General features: G+C 34.3%; 1 non-coding gene across 1 annotated transcript; it reads right to left on the bottom strand.

The window, feature by feature from the left end:
• Nucleotides 1-4,572: 4,572 nt before the first annotated feature.
• On the bottom strand, nt 4,573-4,645 carry TRNAA-AGC (transfer RNA alanine (anticodon AGC)). Its single transcript has one exon. It is a non-coding gene; the product is annotated as a tRNA-Ala (tRNA).
• Nucleotides 4,646-17,647: the final 13,002 nt, after the last annotated feature.

The following is a 17,647-nucleotide window of genomic DNA, read 5'->3' as shown; positions in this document are numbered from 1 at the left end:
TCGCTACAACCCTCTGAGCGGCCAGGGTTTTTGCACAAAGAAAGCACAAATTTCCCAATGAGAACAAATTATTTTTTTGATTTTAATGTAAAAACTCTCCTGGCATTTCATACCTGGATTTGTGTGCTTTTCATATATTGCCTTAATTTCTTTGACGTATTTTAATATGCACGTTTTTACAGATATCACAAAAATATTCTATGCCTATATATACTGCCTTGCCACTTAAAGGGTTAACCTCTAACTTATTTCATATACAAAACCCCTTTGAATCTGTGTCAATCAAAAGCTTGCCTTTGCAGAAAAATATAAAAACCAAACTACAGCTGCAAAATTTCGGAAAGGAAGGGAAAATTTTGTAAAATTAAGTAACTTAATTTAATGCAAATGTACCTGTGATTTTGGTTTTTATACAACTATTCATATCTGATCGCAAGTATTTAATTTTAATTTTCGAGTTCTCAGCATTCATTTGTGCGTTTGTGATTTTTGGTGCTTTTAGTTATATAATTTCTTAACTGAAATGTGTACGTTTTAAAGTTTGTTATTCAGTGCATAAATTAACCTCAATATCTTATCATATTGTGCAAATATTTGAATTTTTCATAAAGGAGTTTTCATATTTCCGGTTGATTTATTAACAGAAATTTAACTGTAACGTTTCATCCTGAGTCTGCTTAAGATAATTTAGGTCGCTGATTTTTAACATTCCAAGATATGCCGAACACTCACTATATAATTTTATATGTTTTCCAGAACAGAAGAGGTATTTTAGAGTTTTTGTTCTTTGTTTTTGGGCATTCTGAACGTCTCCGTTTATTTCCGCAATGCAGGTATCGTGGAATGGTCTGACACTTAAAATACCAAGCAAATATTTTGATAGACATTTTGCTTTGGATTTTCGTTATCTTTCACCTAGGATTAAGAATACGTGGTGTAATTGTTATAATAATTGACAGATCTTTCTTATATTATCACTAGAAATACAGATTAAGCGAGTTTAGATAATGGGCAAGAATTTTAATTTTAGAAAGAGAGAAATATTGGGAATTCAACTCGTGGTCCTCCAGTTTTCACCCACCGATTGGATAATTGTTTTACTGCTTCGATGAGTTCTGGCATTGCAAGTGACTTATATTTTAAAAATACGGCTTGTTTTGGAATTGTGTTATTAAGTTTCTATTTATACTTTCTTTGCTCTGCAAATATTTAAAGATATTGTAGTATTCTCAGTCTCCAAGGAAGCTGTAGCTTAGTTCTATTAACACTTGAATCGCAACTGCAACTAGGTGTACAAATAAATTTTCAGTGATTTTACTGTACTAAATTTGCGCTTTTTCATTTTAAGACAATAATTGGACGATAATTTATCCATATTCTAACAGTTAATATTTAGTGAAATTAAGTTTAACTTTGTAGTCAAAGATTAAAATTTTCTTGTTATTTGTACGCTTAGTTTTGATAAAGGAAATCGGGACTTTGTAGATTAGAAATTAAATCGCATGAAATAGAAGCAGCTTATATCCTCCTAAAATTTTCTAACCTTCTTAGCTTTCTTGTGTTCTGTGGAAGTATGTGTGAAACTGAAAATTCCATGCGAATGAATAGAGAATAGAGCCTCATATCAGAGGCACCAACCACTCTTCCACACTACAGGGAAAATAAAGAAAAAGAAAAGAAAACCTCTATGTTTCCGACACTGTCGCCTTGCATAACTTCTCATGAATTCCGGAAACACAAAGAAAGGACTCCAATTCACACCCTGGTGTTAACCGCCCATTAATGGAAAATCTTTTCTCCTTAATTCAGTTCCCTGAGACCACAAGTACCTCGTCCCACCCTCGTCGCTGAAAAGACTTTCACTTGATACCTACCACGAAGGCCCCCTGACAGCGAATTTCTCCCAAGGGGCAGTTGGCACCCCTATGAAAGGGACTTTACGGTTGTAAATCAGCGGTGAAATGAGCAAGTTTGCGCACCTGTATGGAAGGTTCCACACAAATTGGAAATTGCATAGCCATGCTGCAGGTGGCAATCAATTCCCAGCTGCATAGCTCAGCCCCCGCCTGATATAGCATCATCGGGTGACGGAATTGCTTTATGAGATGGGATGAGGCACCTAGGTGAATGTTACGCGAACAGAGAAAGGCAATGGAGTATTCAATTTAATGTAATTGGTTCTCTCCAGGTATCGAGCCAGGGATGGATTCATGTTACTCAAACGGTAATCGAAACCTCCGGCAAACTCAAATAGCACTCGAACGTTCTTCACGCTCTCCTTTTAAAGAAATGAGCAGTAGCATAGTGGCGAAGAAAGACGACAAATCCTCTGATTTTTAGAAAGTTATTAAAGACAGATAAATGTATAAATTTTTACGGAAAAATTTATTAAGATTTTCTAAATAATTTGTGTTTATTAATAAATAAATATAGAAATTTCTTATTAACGCCTCTATTGTCGATTACCTAACCTTTACCATTAGAACAGAGCTAAACTGTATTGTAAACTAAAACAATAATGCGTATAAAAACTAAAACTAAACTGAAGTACTGATTAAGGACAGAGTTAAATAATTGTTTATTACGCGATTACTGCAAAATACTCAAAAGCTATTCGCTTTAGGGTTGAGTTATTTTAATATGGCAGAGCTATGAAGGCTACCTGACTTAGCGGGTCCTTTGCTATATTTGAATATAACGAATTACTTACTTTATCTACCTTAGTATAAGGTATTTCTACCACTTCCCTAGCGTGCCTTCGTGGTGTAACGGTAGCACGCTGGGCCGGTATTCCAGAGATCCGTGGTTCGAATCCCGGCGAAGGCGGTTGTTAATTTTTCATCTCTCTGGCTTCGAAAATTTACCTGATGTCTCTACAAGCGTTGGGTTACTTCAAAAAGGCAAAATACTTGAGTGCTATCTGCCTGAAGGAGGAATGGAGAGCCTTTCTAAGAAAAAAGGAGATTTATTTATATTATACATGGGGAAAATAGCGAAAACACCCAAGCTGCCAGTTTTTTTGCCGGTTTCGAATTGAAGCGAAATAGAATTCTTCAGTGTTATTAACCACTTTGCCAGTGGTGGGTGTATATGTGCCTTAAAAGGATGATTTGATTCTTCTTTTCTATGAATACTCAGTTCGTAATCATATCACATTCGAAAAACCCTGAAAATACCTATAATGAACTCGTTCGCCAAGAACCGGAACAGATATGAACTACCGGTATTAAGCCATCTTAACCTTTTACCCAGTGGGATAACACGGAATAGTAATTAAATTACTTACTGAGGCTTAATAATGTATTAATTAAAGTTAGATCTTAAAGTTCCTTAGTTGGGAGTAGATTTTGAATAAAGCTGTATCGATTTCGAGAATAACTGGACAAAGGTCCTTCTTCTTCAAGATCGAAAAAAAGCAGAAAGGAAAATTACCTTAGTTATTAGTTAACCGGGCAAGTATAAAGACTCATGAAAAGACCTGTAACTGGTAAGTCAGTAGGCAAGTCTCACACCAATTTTTAAATTTCAAAAGTGTGAATTAAATAACTAAATGCTTTCTCTTTAGAGAAATTTGTCTATCGGACCCAAATATATCAAATTTTGATTAGTCCGTAAATATAGCATTATTTCAATGTAATAAATCTTTTCTTACCATAGATGTTGCGAATGCGACGCGTATTTCCATTGTTTTCTTGTTGACGAAGGACTTCTTACTTGCTGACCGCCCATTGTGACCTTTCTGAGAGTTTCGCGGTTAACTTCTATTGCAAAACGTTCTTCTAAATTCCCTGAAAGTTTTACAGTCCTAATCTTCTGGCTTTGTTTAATATTTCCTAGCATAAATCTACGATTCCTCCGGCTTAGCTTGGAATGGTTTGGTTTATTTAATTATGGCAAAGCACCCACGGGCTATCTGCCCAAGGGAAGGGATTCTTTCGTGGAGGAATTTTTAAATGAAACTGTCTCGTATACCCCTGGAAAACCATGGAAAAAATATTAGGAAAACCACGGAAACGCCCATGTAGCCAGGCCATTAGCCTAGAATCGAACCCATGTTGGAACCACACGCTCGGTCGCTGGTGTGCACAAGCTTGGAATGTAGTCTAGACTTCAGTGAATTTTGAAGAGTGTTACGCCTTTTCCATCATTTTAATACATCAAAGATAGTTGAGCGCTTTACATTAAGGACTTTTAAAATATTTTGAATGCTCTGACCATCTTTAAAATGGTGAATACTTGAATTTCGAACAGAACTCGTGACATTTTGACATGTTCAATTCAGATGTGGAACTGTAAATATATTTTGAATATTTTTTTTCTTTACAAAAAGAGAAAAGAATGATTGCACAGTTGATTGGCAACAACAAGCTCAAGTATTTCCTACCTTCATGTGTAATGAACAAGATTTTATGGCTAACTACGAAAAGTAACAGAGCTCCAAGGTATTAAAAAAATGGAGCTAAAAGCTGTATGAAAATATCTCGGACATGCTGACACGTCACTGCAAAATATTACAGATAAAAGGGTTAATTTATATTACAGATATGAAGGCAAATATTCCGAAAGTAAAAGTGGAGGCGCTGGGTATCGATCCCAGTACCTCTCGCATGCTAGGCGAGCGCTCTACCATCTGAGCTACGCCCCCCCGTTGGTAAGCTGCTCTAAAAGATGCACTAAATCGCAAATTTTCGCACACTGATGACGTAATCTTGTACTACTTGAACGCAGCTGTGTTCTCTTGCACGCGACGCTGGTTCAAGTCATTTTTCCGTGGATAAAAGCAGAGTTGCTTTGCTAGTTGAACTATTTGTAAGCGTTATTTAAATTTATTAAAGATGTTATTCTTGATTTAGTGTTCAAACAAAGAGCAAATAGGATAGACCAATATTAGTTCTCTCAATCAACATTTGTAATTTAATCATAGAGTGTTAAAACTGTTCATGTTTCAGGAAGAATATAATTTATATTAGCGGCTAAAAATCGTGGAACAAAAGTATCTGAGTTAATAGTCTCACAACCTAATATGAGTCAGAAAATATTAAGTGTTAAAGAAGTAGGAATATAATTATATCACTAGCAATTACAGAGTTTTTTTAATTGCTCCAAAAATATGCATAAAACCCTGAAAATAATTGTAGCTCGATTGTTAAAACAGTATTGTGCTATATTAGAACAAGAATTTATTTTCATGATATAATTTTCTATTTTTCCCGATCTAATAATTATTTCACGCGTTTTCAGAAAAAATATATCATAAAGCTATACTTAACTCGCTAATTGTAAGTGATCAACAGTCGGGCATAAGTGTGTATGCCCTAAAAATTCCATAAAACTGAGCACGATAATCCCTATCCACAAAGGTATCCCGCTCCTTAAGCAGATAGCCTTAAGTGCTTCGCTAAAATCAAATAAACCAAACGTATAGTATGAGCATTTTTTAAAAAATTTCTCACTTAGGAGTGGGCATTAGGCTAAACTGTCTAAAATCCCTTTTTACTTCCTTGTACGAAGTAAAAAGGAAGTATTGTAATCGCGAAAAATTTCGGTTATCATATTTCAACGAAAATATCGATTTTGACCGCTATCCAATGCCATTTAATGATGTTTTTGCGTGACATCCGCAAGTAAGGACAGTAAAGGACGCTTTCCCCCCTCGAAAAAATTATAAAACTGATTTAAAATGAATTCTGAAGAGAATTTTTCGTGGCGTCTGTGCGTACGTATCTCGCATAACTCAAAAACGAGTAGCCTCAGAACGTTGAAATTTGTTTGTAGGAATGCTATAACATGTAGATGTGCACCTCGTATTTTGATTGCAATTGGCCCCACCAAAAGTATATAAATATATGTATATATATCTTCACTCTGTTTCTCGGTTCAGTGAGCTCAGTTTCTTTATTCTTATATGTTCGTAAATTGTGAAATTTTTGCTTTAAAAATGATTGAATTATGTTGTTCTTATCTTCTGGTTAAGGTTTTGATGCCTTTAATAAATCTGCATGCAATATTTTTAGAATTATCAACAATTTAAAAGTTGTTTAAGTGCCGCTAAGCCTAATGAATTTTGTAATGGCGGACATGTTTGTTTACATTTCAAACTTTGCAAAATAGAGGATTTGTTGCCAATCTGGAGAAACCAAGCTTTGCAGCAACAAAGATAACATCTTTTTTTATTATTGCGAATTAAATCATGCTTCATCCATTCTGGAATTTATTCGAGGAAATAAGTGTTTCAGATTTACTTCGTAATTTTTAATATAGATATTTTGAGTTTTTATGTATTTTTGCCTTGTCGGAAAGGGAGAACTGAATTAATTGAATGAGAAATACTGAATTCTCTGTGAAAAATTGTTTCTTTTTTGTTTTGTTTACTTAATTTCTTTTATACATCGTTTTAGATTTATTATAGTATTTGAATAGAACATGTGGCAACGATTAGAGAATTCTTCAAATGATATAAATTTATATGCATTCTGAGTTATAATGTGGACGAAATGTAACGCTGTTAAGTAAAGCTAACGCTAGAGTGTCGCTATGGTAAACAAATAGAGTAAATTTTAAAGAGTGCATTTATTCTATTGTGGTTTATGCGCTGTCGTCGAAGTAGATTTAATTCAATCCAATAAGTTTAAATGAAATGCAAGAAAAAATGCGTATAATTTAATATTCCGTACAAGGAAGTCATGTGGTGTGCACATCAAATTTTTTCATACGTATGACAGACAGAAAAATTTACTGCAGCGTACAGTATATTTTGCATATGGTACTGTAGTAATAATATAATGTAATGTACAGTGTAATATATTTATGTTGACAATGCCTTACACAGCACAATTTATCAATTAAACCTAAGCATCTTTAGCTACGTTATAACGACCATCTTGTTATAAACACTCATGTCTATAAATTAAGGATAATGCAAAATCAGGCAAAGGAAGAGTTAGAAGCAAAACAAATTTGACTTACTTGTAAAGCTTATTTATTAAACAAAAGGTAAAGAGCTAAAAAAGATGCTATATGTTTGATATTATTAAAAAAATTAGCGGTTTTTTCTCCCTGGAGCAAATTACAAAAACAACCTATTTACAGAAAACCAATATTACATGGTTGGTATGATTGTTAATACATTGTATGTCTCCCATACGATGCAATACAGTTCGTACAACGCCTAGGCAAGCTGAGTATCAAATTATCGATCTGATCTTGGGGGATATTACACCACTCAAAACGCAATGCTCTCCGAAGTTCCGGTACACATGTAGGAGGAGGTCGACGGGCTGCAACTCGTCGGCCAAGCATGTCCCACACATGCTCTACTGGATTCAAGTCCGGTGAGAATGCTGGCCAGTCCATACGGGTGATATCCTCAGATTGAAGGCATTCGCTTACGATGTTTGCACGGTGAGGACGGGCGTTGTCATCCATAAACACAAATTGTGCGCCAATGGCGCCCTGAAACAAACGTACATGTTGTTCCAGAATGATGTCCCGATAGATTTGGCTTGTCATGGTTCCAATTTGAACATGCAGGTCAGTTCTGGAACCCAGAATAATTCCACCCCAAACGAGCACTCCTGCACCACCGTAACGGTGTCGTTCAATGATGTTTTCTTGGTGGTAACGGGATCCTGGGGTTCTCCATATGAAAGTCCGGCGAGAATCAGACTGCAAGCTAAACCTGGACTCGTCGGAAAACATCACACCAGCCCACTGTTGCGGTGTCTATAATGCATGCTCTCTACTCCAGGCTAACCGCAGGCGACAGTGAGTTGCAGTAAGTGGAACACATCTGGCAGGTCTACGAGCATATAGACCAATCTGCCCTAAGCGTCTGTACACGGTCTGCCTTGAAATTGCCGTACCAGTGGCTGAAGAGAGCTGACGAGAGAGGTCTGAGGCTGTGCTCCGCCTGTTTCTTTTGGCATTAACTGCCAAATACCGGTCCTCATTCGGCATTGTAACTCTAGGGCGACCTGTGCTGTAACGTCTACTCACATTATCTTGGAATTGTTGCCAAAACCTGGAGATGACACTCTGGGCAATTCCAAGTTCGTCTGATGCTTCCAGTTGGGTACGTCCACATTCCAGACGGCCGATAATTCTACACGTAAAAAATCATCCAAATGCGTCCTTTGTGTTATAACTAGTCAGTTATTGTACTGAAATGCTTATAAAGCGCCTGCGAACAATTTTACTTCTTTGTCTGTATTCCTTATATATCACTCTCTTACACTCTCGTCATTGTGACGTACCATCGGTGTCATCTGGTTACTTCCTGAAATTTGCATATGATTCTTGAAGATGTGTGTAGTGATTTTACAGGTGATATATTTATTTTAGAGTTCGATTTCCGCGTGATTCCGAATTATCCTTAATTTATGGACATGAGTGCATATAGTGAAGAGTTTATAATTATTTGCAATTCACTGTATCTGCGATGAGTCTTGAAACGTATTGCTTGCGGATATGGGGAGCTCTTGTCTTGAATAAAAAGACGATTCTAACTATAAGTACAAATACTTGTGCGTGACTCAGAACGACCTATTTCTCAAATAGGATGGATAGGTGTGGGCAACAAGGCGATGTCAGTTTATTATTCCTTTCTTAATTCATTATAGCTTAACAGAGCTATCCAGCTACTATAGTGGTTAGTGACGATGACTGCTGTATTCATAGACTCGGGCTTCCAGAGAAGAAATGGAAGTTTGTAAGTGTAAATTATCTGTGCAGCATGGGGCCATTTAAAATACTGTCGAGCCGAAAGTTCTCTTGAGCAGTTTAAAGGTAAGAGAAAAGAGGTAGGAGACCCTGAGATCCGACCCTAGGGATGTTTTCCCGAAACATTAATGCAGAAGGATTATACCTGTTTCCACCTATACCTATACCTACAACATAAATTATTTAACCACAGTTGCATAAAAAGATTGCAGAAAATAAAAGAGTCCCTTTTTTTTAAAAAAAATTCTTTTGATGTATGTCTTTCTACTTATCGCCATTAATAGATGTGTCTAGGTGATTTCAGTGTTTCAATAAATGAAGTAATTTTTTTTTCTGTGTAGAATAAAAGTTTTTTTTGAAATAATTTCTTCATTTGATAGAACTTTTCATTTGAAAAAGAAGAAACTAAATTGCTATATTCACATAGCAAGAAAGTACCTTGCTCTATTATCTAATATTAGCTTATGACTACGCAGAATGTAATATATTTACGAAATGTACAGGCGCGGTAAGATGGCTTCCCCGCAAAGCAGTTTTAGGATTGCCATAAAATAACAATTTTTTTATTATATTTTTTATTTAGTCGCCAAATATTTGGCGACAAAATTGGCGATATGCCATGGACCTTTTAGAGAACTTTCTGGAACGAATTCTTACCGGTTTAGCCCAGAATGTTCTCGAACACAAGCCGAAAGCTATATAAACCGTGCTGGTCCGCAGTCAGTTAGAGAGTGCCTCGTCGAGTGCGAGATAGTGTGTCTTGCCTAGCGAGTCAGTCCGGGCGGAGTTGATCGAGTTGACAGCCGGGCAGCGGGTGCATCGAAAGAGTGTCTTCGTATATCTTAATGATGCATTGTCGAGGGAGCGCGTTGAGCTCCGGGAACGACTTAACCGAAGAGTCGGGAGCTGTGCTCTGTGTGTCGTCGAGTGCATCGCGATTTGTAGCCTGGAGAGTCTTGAGAGTACGTGGAGTTCCGAGAACGACCAAGCAGATTCGGGAGCTGTACTCTGGTGCTTTGCAGTGAAGCTGTGTCCACCGTGATAGTTTGATAATCTGAAAGCCGTGTCGATGATTACATCAGCGTCTTTATAGTAGATCTTCGACGACTGTAAAAGTGTTTTGGAGTTGTCCTGATTTATACAGGCCAATAAGGTGTGTTTCGATATTCCATGAAGTGCTGTCGTCGTTATTCACTCCAAATCCACACGAACCCCGTACGAACGTGAAGGAAGAAAATAACGTAACAACTGGTGGCAGAAAAAGAAAATCGTAAAAATATTAAAATGCATATACTATAGCAAGATGGTTTTAAGGTTGATTTTTTATTTGTCTCCATATGCAGAAATTAAAATAAATAAAAGGCAAAAGTAGCATCCTTGCTTATAATAATTTAAATACAATCTTTTCGTGAAAGAAATCATATTTTTGCATTACTTATAATACTCGTATATCACAGATCATTAAGCAGCGTGAAATACACTCAGAACTTACACACTGCCTTTTTTTATTCACACTGCCTTTTTTATTCAAAAGTCGTTTACAAAATTCCTTGGTATGCAAAAATCAAATTTGGATTTGTTTGAAAATTGCCTTTGAAATATGATATGTTTTTTGAGATAAAACCTTATTATCACTTATTTCACAGTAAAAGCTTCAATAAATGGAAATTTCATCTCAGAATACGTTTTAAATTCCTCCTATTTACCATATAGGGAAAAATTTCCGCCTTCAAAATTTGTTACTTTATGTTTGATAAGTTTTGATTTTTCGTTTGTTTGTTTATTTGGAAACACGATGTGATCAGCGACCCATGTATGACATCAACATAGAATATTTTTATCAATTCCCAAATGTGTTTTATGAAAGACATTTTCCTTTCGATTCAGACAATCCTAAACTTTTTCGACAGCATGATGCTTTTTGACAGATAATTCGCTTAACAAGGAGATCAGAGATATCTGCATTTAGAGCAGTTCGAATATATTTGATGCCTATTAAAAAAAATTACTCTTTTTTTGTTGTTTTTGTTTTGTTGTTGTTGTTGAAGAATCGCAGTACGATTGTCATAGCCTTTGAAATAGGATAGAATGGTACAATATTTAAATCCACATGATCCACAAGCACAGAGGGTGCTTGTGGATCATGTGGCGCAGCAAAAATAAGTAACTTTAAATGAATGCATCGAAAGAAATAAATTACTAAAGGAATGTATTAGCTTTGTTTACAAGTATATTGAATGAACCCTGGTTTTAGCCGACCATCCATGGTTCCAGATAGTTTTTATCCACGGTGGAGACGGTCGCCTTAGAAGGATCATTTTTAAACCCGATTTTTAAATATATTCTCAAAAATACCAGGTACTTCGAGAGGTCGTTTTCGTAGGAAGGTGATCACGACAAAGAGATTAACTGTAGGTTTTAAGGCGTTAGTATAATTCAATGTCTTTTGAATGAAATCCTTTCAAATAAGTGGATCGACAGCATTTAAATGTTGCTATGGAATGAAGAGCATAAAGCAGTGCCTGTATAATGATTTAATTATCACTAATATTATATTCATAAGTAATCATAAGTAATACTTTCACTAATAAAATATATGAAGATTCAGGATCTAAGCCAGTCACAAATGGTAACCTTACTTGCAGCTGATTAATGCAAACCCAAATTTTCATACTTCACCAATTCTCATACTTTCTTTCATACATCATATTCTAAATTTCAGTTTTTTTTATTTATTTATTTACTTCTGCACCATTTCCTGTGGGGGAAGGGAAAAAAAAAAAAAAAAAAAAAAACTGAAAGTTTTCAGATTTTAAATTACGTCCAAAGGCGCGTTTTTTTAACATTTTGTCTGTTACCTTTATTTATTACATATCACGTTCTTCGCACTTAAACCATAAAATTCAGTTCAACAGCAATATCGCAAAATAATTGTAAATTGAGCCTATCCTTTAGAATTTCCGATACAGAGTTTCGCGCGCTGGAAATAAAAATATTTTTTTTCTGTACAATGTTGCCATTGCTTACTTCGAAATACTGGAGTTTGTTAATCAAAAATTCTTTAAAGTTTTACAAAATATGAAATCGATAATAAAACAAATTCCAAATTTGGTCTTCCACATGCCCAGATTCGTAGGAGGATTACGTCATTCAAATTTCGATGGCTCTATGTACCGTTGTTTTATCACAATGCGAGAAATATGTATACATTTATGCAGATTTTTCATTGTTTAATTTCTTCAAATATAATGCAGGACTCTAACATTTGTTAGCAGCAGTTTGAAAAGTGAAACGGACATTTATAGTGAACTAACGCAAAATCGCAAAACGAAAACAATAGTCCTTCAGGAACAAAGCCCCTTTGGAATTAAAAGAAGCGGTATTATCTGATAAAATAGTTATAACATAACAGTTAATAGTTTTAATAAAATAGTAAAGCAAAATAGTTAAATATAAATAGTTTAATATTTCAATGCAGTGAAAATATAATACTAAAAGCTTTCATGTTTGTCTGTCAAATGCAGTGCTTTTCCTAATATGGATATCAAACCTTTACAGAAGTCGAAAATGACATCCCGAATCTTTCTCGGATTACTTGGATTTCTTTTCTAATACACCAATCCTGGATTAAAATAGAAAAGATAACAATATTTATACCAAGTATCTCGCCTTTCTTTCCCCGTCTCTTTGGTTGGAATCATTGTTAGTCAGGCATTAAAAATCAGGGCATATACGGCATACCTCGATTTTATAAAAAAAATGCTTATACCGAAGTGTTTTCTCCTGTATTGCCACTAAAGTGTCAAATTGTTAGTTGGACCACTTTTGCTTGTAGCAGGATTTTATCTCGATAAATTGCCGGCGGGGAACAGAGGAAATATTTCAGCTAATCCTGTAATTGGTAAGTTTATTCAGGTTCTCGGTATTTAAAGATGGTAGGCTTATTTCGAGTACCAATTCTAATGATTGTTACTGGAATCATTTAATGAACCGATTATGAATACTCGTTATTTATAGGCTGTGAAGCTGATTAGGTCCCACAAAGCTTGGACTTTGAACACAAAATTTTATAAAGCCCCAGACAGAGCCTCTTGTGGCGTTTTGTAATCCGGAGTGCAACGTCAACGACTCCTAAATTTTACCGCTTAGTGCCTCCCGAAATTGGGGGGGGGGAAGAAAGAAAAAGAAAATTGCTTTATGTGTTGCCGCACCAATTGCTTCTCTTCTAGCGCTGACTTCGGAAGCGAAAACCATAATCTGATTTCTTATAAACTTGGTTTTTGCTGAAAGAAAAACCAGGAAATTAGGCATTAGAGACTCCTGACAGAACATTGAGTCTAAGATCAAAGTTATCTTAATAGGCACTTCGATATTCGTAATTTTACGTTTAAAATTTTACTTCCCTAACTTTGCAAGCAATACAGACAAACACCTTATATTTCGGCCATTGGTGTATAACTAGAGCCTATAATTTTAAGCTACATTTTTTTAATTGTTAGGTTTATTCGGCGTATAACGCGCACCCTTTTCTTTAAAAAAGAAACCTGAAAGATACACGTGCGATGCTCTTATGTTTTGAAGTCAATCACTCAAGGATTTCTCCCAGACTTTCGAAGAATGGTATACTGAATTGAAAAGTGATAAGGGGAACAATATGTGCGAGGGTATGAGCTTAAAAGAGTAAATAATTCTGCAAAGAGAGTGGGCTGTATTCAATGCAAGTGTGCACAAGAATGTTATTTTCGGGTTTTGAGAAAAGAAGGGCATAATTTGGGATAAGAATGCACTTCCGACCCGAATAAATTCGCGGAATTAGAAGTCAGATTGTTTCTCTAAATGAAAGAAAGCACAATACTTCATACGCTCTACGTAAAGGAAATTATCTGATAATGAAGAATTAACCGATTGTGAAAATTTTTAAGTTCATAAGTTGTATAATTTCTTTTAAATAAGCAGCATTTAGGTACACGGAGAAATCTAATTTCTGTATGCTCACCTTTTCCTTATTTTTATATGTATAATTTTTAAATACGGCGTATAACGTGCACCCGTAAATTCCGATCTTATTTTTTGTATTAAAAGTACGCGTTATACGCCGGAATTTACGGTTAATATTTTAGTTAAATTTTGCTCCAATATACGAGTATTTTGTTCTAGGGGAGTAGACAGTTAATCGTGAGTTATTGCAAAATCTAACCACAATCTATGTTTTTCCAGTTAGTGGACAAACTAGTTCAAAGTGAAAATGCTAGAATTTTACGGTGTTAATTAAAATTGAAATGAAAGGGGATATAACACTTCGGTAGTTTAATTTGGAGAAGCATAGTCTTCAGATCGAAGGATCCTGAATTCCTGTTCTGAATCCAAAAATTCGATTTTATCAATAGAGTTCAATAACTAAACATCAGATCTGCTATGTAATAAAACTGCACAGATGGTACAATCCAAATTTCATTGCATTTGCTCTTAAAAATTTTTCGTAACACTAGGATACCCAAATTAGACCAAAAGTGAATGCAAACTTTTTTCCCAACAAAAAAGGCAAAGCACCCCCGAAATTTCCATACACGGAAAGCAGCAGTCCTAAAGAAACGCTCCGGAATAAGGAAATTCGATCCGTAGAGATCCCTTTTTACATCTTTGCCGATCTCTCTTCATACATAACAAATATAAGCAGAACAGAACAACCAAATTCTTGTGTCCGTCGGTTTACTCCAAAGGAAAAGAGCATGACGTCTGAAAGCATGTGCGCGTAAAAGCCATATCATAAAAAGCAGGTATTGTATTTGGGAATATCTTTTTCCTCCATATATATTTATAATCCCTCTGCCTGTAGAAAAGCCCGATCCCCCAAGCAATGGTACCGACTCTGGCAGTTCGGCAATGCAACATTTTTGCCGCTACGTCTTTGTTTTGAACTGCAGCGCACGTTGCCTTTTGTTTTGTTTCATGGTGATTTTGTTGTACAGGTATTTCTGCTACATTTTATTTCTTATATGGAAGAAAAGACTTTTTAGTAAAGGTAGAAAAAGAAGCCGAAGAAATTTTATTTGTTTACAGTGATTTATTTGTAATAGGAATGGCATGATATAATTTATCTAAATATGCATTTTAGTGCAATGATGAGTAATTCTGTGGTCTATTCTTCAAATTTAGCATTTAATACGGGGAATTTATACATTTAAAAATTTTTTTAAGACAATTTTTCCTAGAAAATTTTTAGAACTTGTTATAGAGGCTAAATTTTACAGTTAATTAACTATTTAATGCGAGAATATATACAAATAAGCACTATTTTGTTTACCCTTGAATGGTTATTGTTTTCAATCTACAAAAAATACGAATAGAGACAAAATTGCTGCTAATCCATATTGTGTAAATCGTTTAATTTATTCCCTGCATTATAAAAGCTCATCGCTTTTGGGATCAAGAAAGTAAAACATCCAAATATAACCTCTTCTTAATACCCTTTTCCAGCACGAAAGTTATTACAACCAATAAATCAAAAAAGTGGTTGGGTTAATTGATTACGATAAAGTACACTAAGCAATGCGCTTAAGAAAATGAAGGCTTTCGTGGAAGGACTTTCTACCCGAAACTGGATTGTATTCACGTTATGCATAGAGGAAATTAAATAAAACACCCGTACAGCGAGCCCGTTTATCTAGATGTGAAACTGCTCGTACTACTAGTGTTCAGCAGTCTTATTCGCTTGCTTGCTGGTGAGTTTATAATCAATAAAACATGCTTTTAATGACTTAATTACATATTTATGCTATGAAAATTTTGTACTATCGCCTGTATCAGGAATAAAATTTAATGCGAAGGGTAAATGTGGCAATGTGTGAAATGTAATTGCGAGTTTGTTTTTAATACTTGGAGAAGTGGGGTTTTTTTTTTTTTTCAGTCGTCACTTTTTTCCTCATAAATTAAAATCTAACATTATTGCCAAATTATGAGACCTAGGATCTTTCATTTAGGAGCATCTGCTACAGAAAAGTGTCCTCTTCTTCAGCGTAACAAGGCGAATCATTCATAAATTAATTTTCTCTGTACTCAACAACACATTACATCAAGTGTTATTTAATACGATTAGTATAGCAAGCAAAAGAGGTTTCTATTTCAAATATAATAGGTCGATTGCAAAATTTCTATTTCTTATGTAAAGTTTCGTCTTCTTTCAAAAGTAAAATGTAAACTAAAAATGAGTAAATTAAAGGAAATTACACTGATGAAATTTTGTACAACCATATAAATTGTAGTCATATGTGCTTTTTCATTTCTAATTTATTCAAACGGCATGCATGTTGTTTTAACCAAATATGCTCTCAAAAAAGTGTATTTTTATGATAAAAATTTATTACGATGGTGGACAGAAAAAGTTTAGCATATTAGTTACAAGCTTTGAAAAGTTCCATCTAGTTCATATTTTCATCACTATGCAAATTAAATAAAAATAAAAGTAAAGTGTATTCTAAATTTTAAGGGAAAAAAACGTTAATTTGAACTATTCAAGAGATTTTATGGTCAATGACTTCATCTGAATGAGACTACTCTGTAAATTTTAAAATAAAAACTTAATTTAAATGAGACTTAATTTTTCTTTATTTATTTATACAAAGTGTATTATGTCTTCTAAATATAAGCAAAAATTACACTTTTTTTAATTAAGATGGGAGTCTGAATTGTTATTTCCTTCCCATTTTATAGTTGTATCAAACGCGTAAAAAAGACAAAAAAAATCTATTTTGATGTCATAAAAAAGAGTGTCATAGAAATTCATAAAATAATAAACTTTTTCTTAAGATCGGCAGAGCGAAAACTATCTTTTATGATCATATCATATCCTACACCAATGAAGGCCTTTATTATTGTTATTTTCATTATTTGTTTAATATCAAATAATTTTCTTGAGAGCAGAAAGAAACATGATTATGTTCTGCCTTTTTTACCTTCCTCTTTATATCCTCCGTGAAAATTTTCTTTTTCTTTCTTTTTTTCTCTTTTGTTAGAGATGTTTCTCCTATTTCTAATGCGGGAATGAACAATTAATATTAATAACCTCTATTTATAAAGCTGTTGTGAATTCTGCAAATTGGACCTTTTCTTCGGTATTTATGATGTACTGAATTAAAAAGGATTTTTAATTGCGTTAGGGTACAGCAGCAAAATGTGAGTTAAAGTGACAGATCATTTATTTATATAATTTTGTTTTATGCCTTGAATGAAGGAAGTATTGTAAACCCGAAAAATTTCGGTTATGATATTTCAACAGAAATATCCATTTTATCCTTTCTCGAATCCATTTGAAGGATTTCTTTTTACGTGACATCTGTACGTATGAAAGAATAAAGGACTCTCCCACAACGGATTGTAAAATAGATTTAGAATGGATCCAAAAGGGATGTTTTTGGGAAGTCTCTACGTACGTACATATTTATCTGGCACAACTGAAAAATGATTAACCGTAGAACGTCGAAATTTTGCGTATGGGATTGTTATAACCATTTTGAAAGTTTCCATTTCAATTTTTTCATGATTCATATTGAAGTTTCTTTAAAAATTTTTTTTTCAAAATTCAATTTTAAATGCTTCTAGGTTACTTCATTCAACTACAATTCTACTAATTTTATCCTAGGAGATAATATACTCAATAATCTATTAGTAAATAAATTATTATTTTTATTACTTTGCAGTTATTGCTTAAGTATTAGGAAAATAATTTCGATTTATTAATGTATTTAATTTAAATTGAATCTTTGATATATACTATAGTGCAGATTTATCAACAATTTAAAAATATAAGTTTCGCTAGTTCCTTAGTGTTGGCTATTTATTTACATTTGAAACTATTAGTACTATAGTAAATTAAGAAAACTGGTGCACCAACTTGTGTCCTTTTGTCCAGTGGTACCATAAGTTAACTTCA

Source organism: Stegodyphus dumicola, chromosome 3 (assembly GCF_044657685.1).
Source record: "Stegodyphus dumicola isolate Sdum_Otavi_A_Nest chromosome 3, ASM4465768v1".
In the NCBI taxonomy this organism is placed as follows: Eukaryota; Metazoa; Arthropoda; class Arachnida; order Araneae; family Eresidae; genus Stegodyphus; species Stegodyphus dumicola.
The sequence above is the reverse complement of the archived record's forward strand: the minus strand, read 5'-3'. Positions and strand labels throughout refer to the sequence as shown.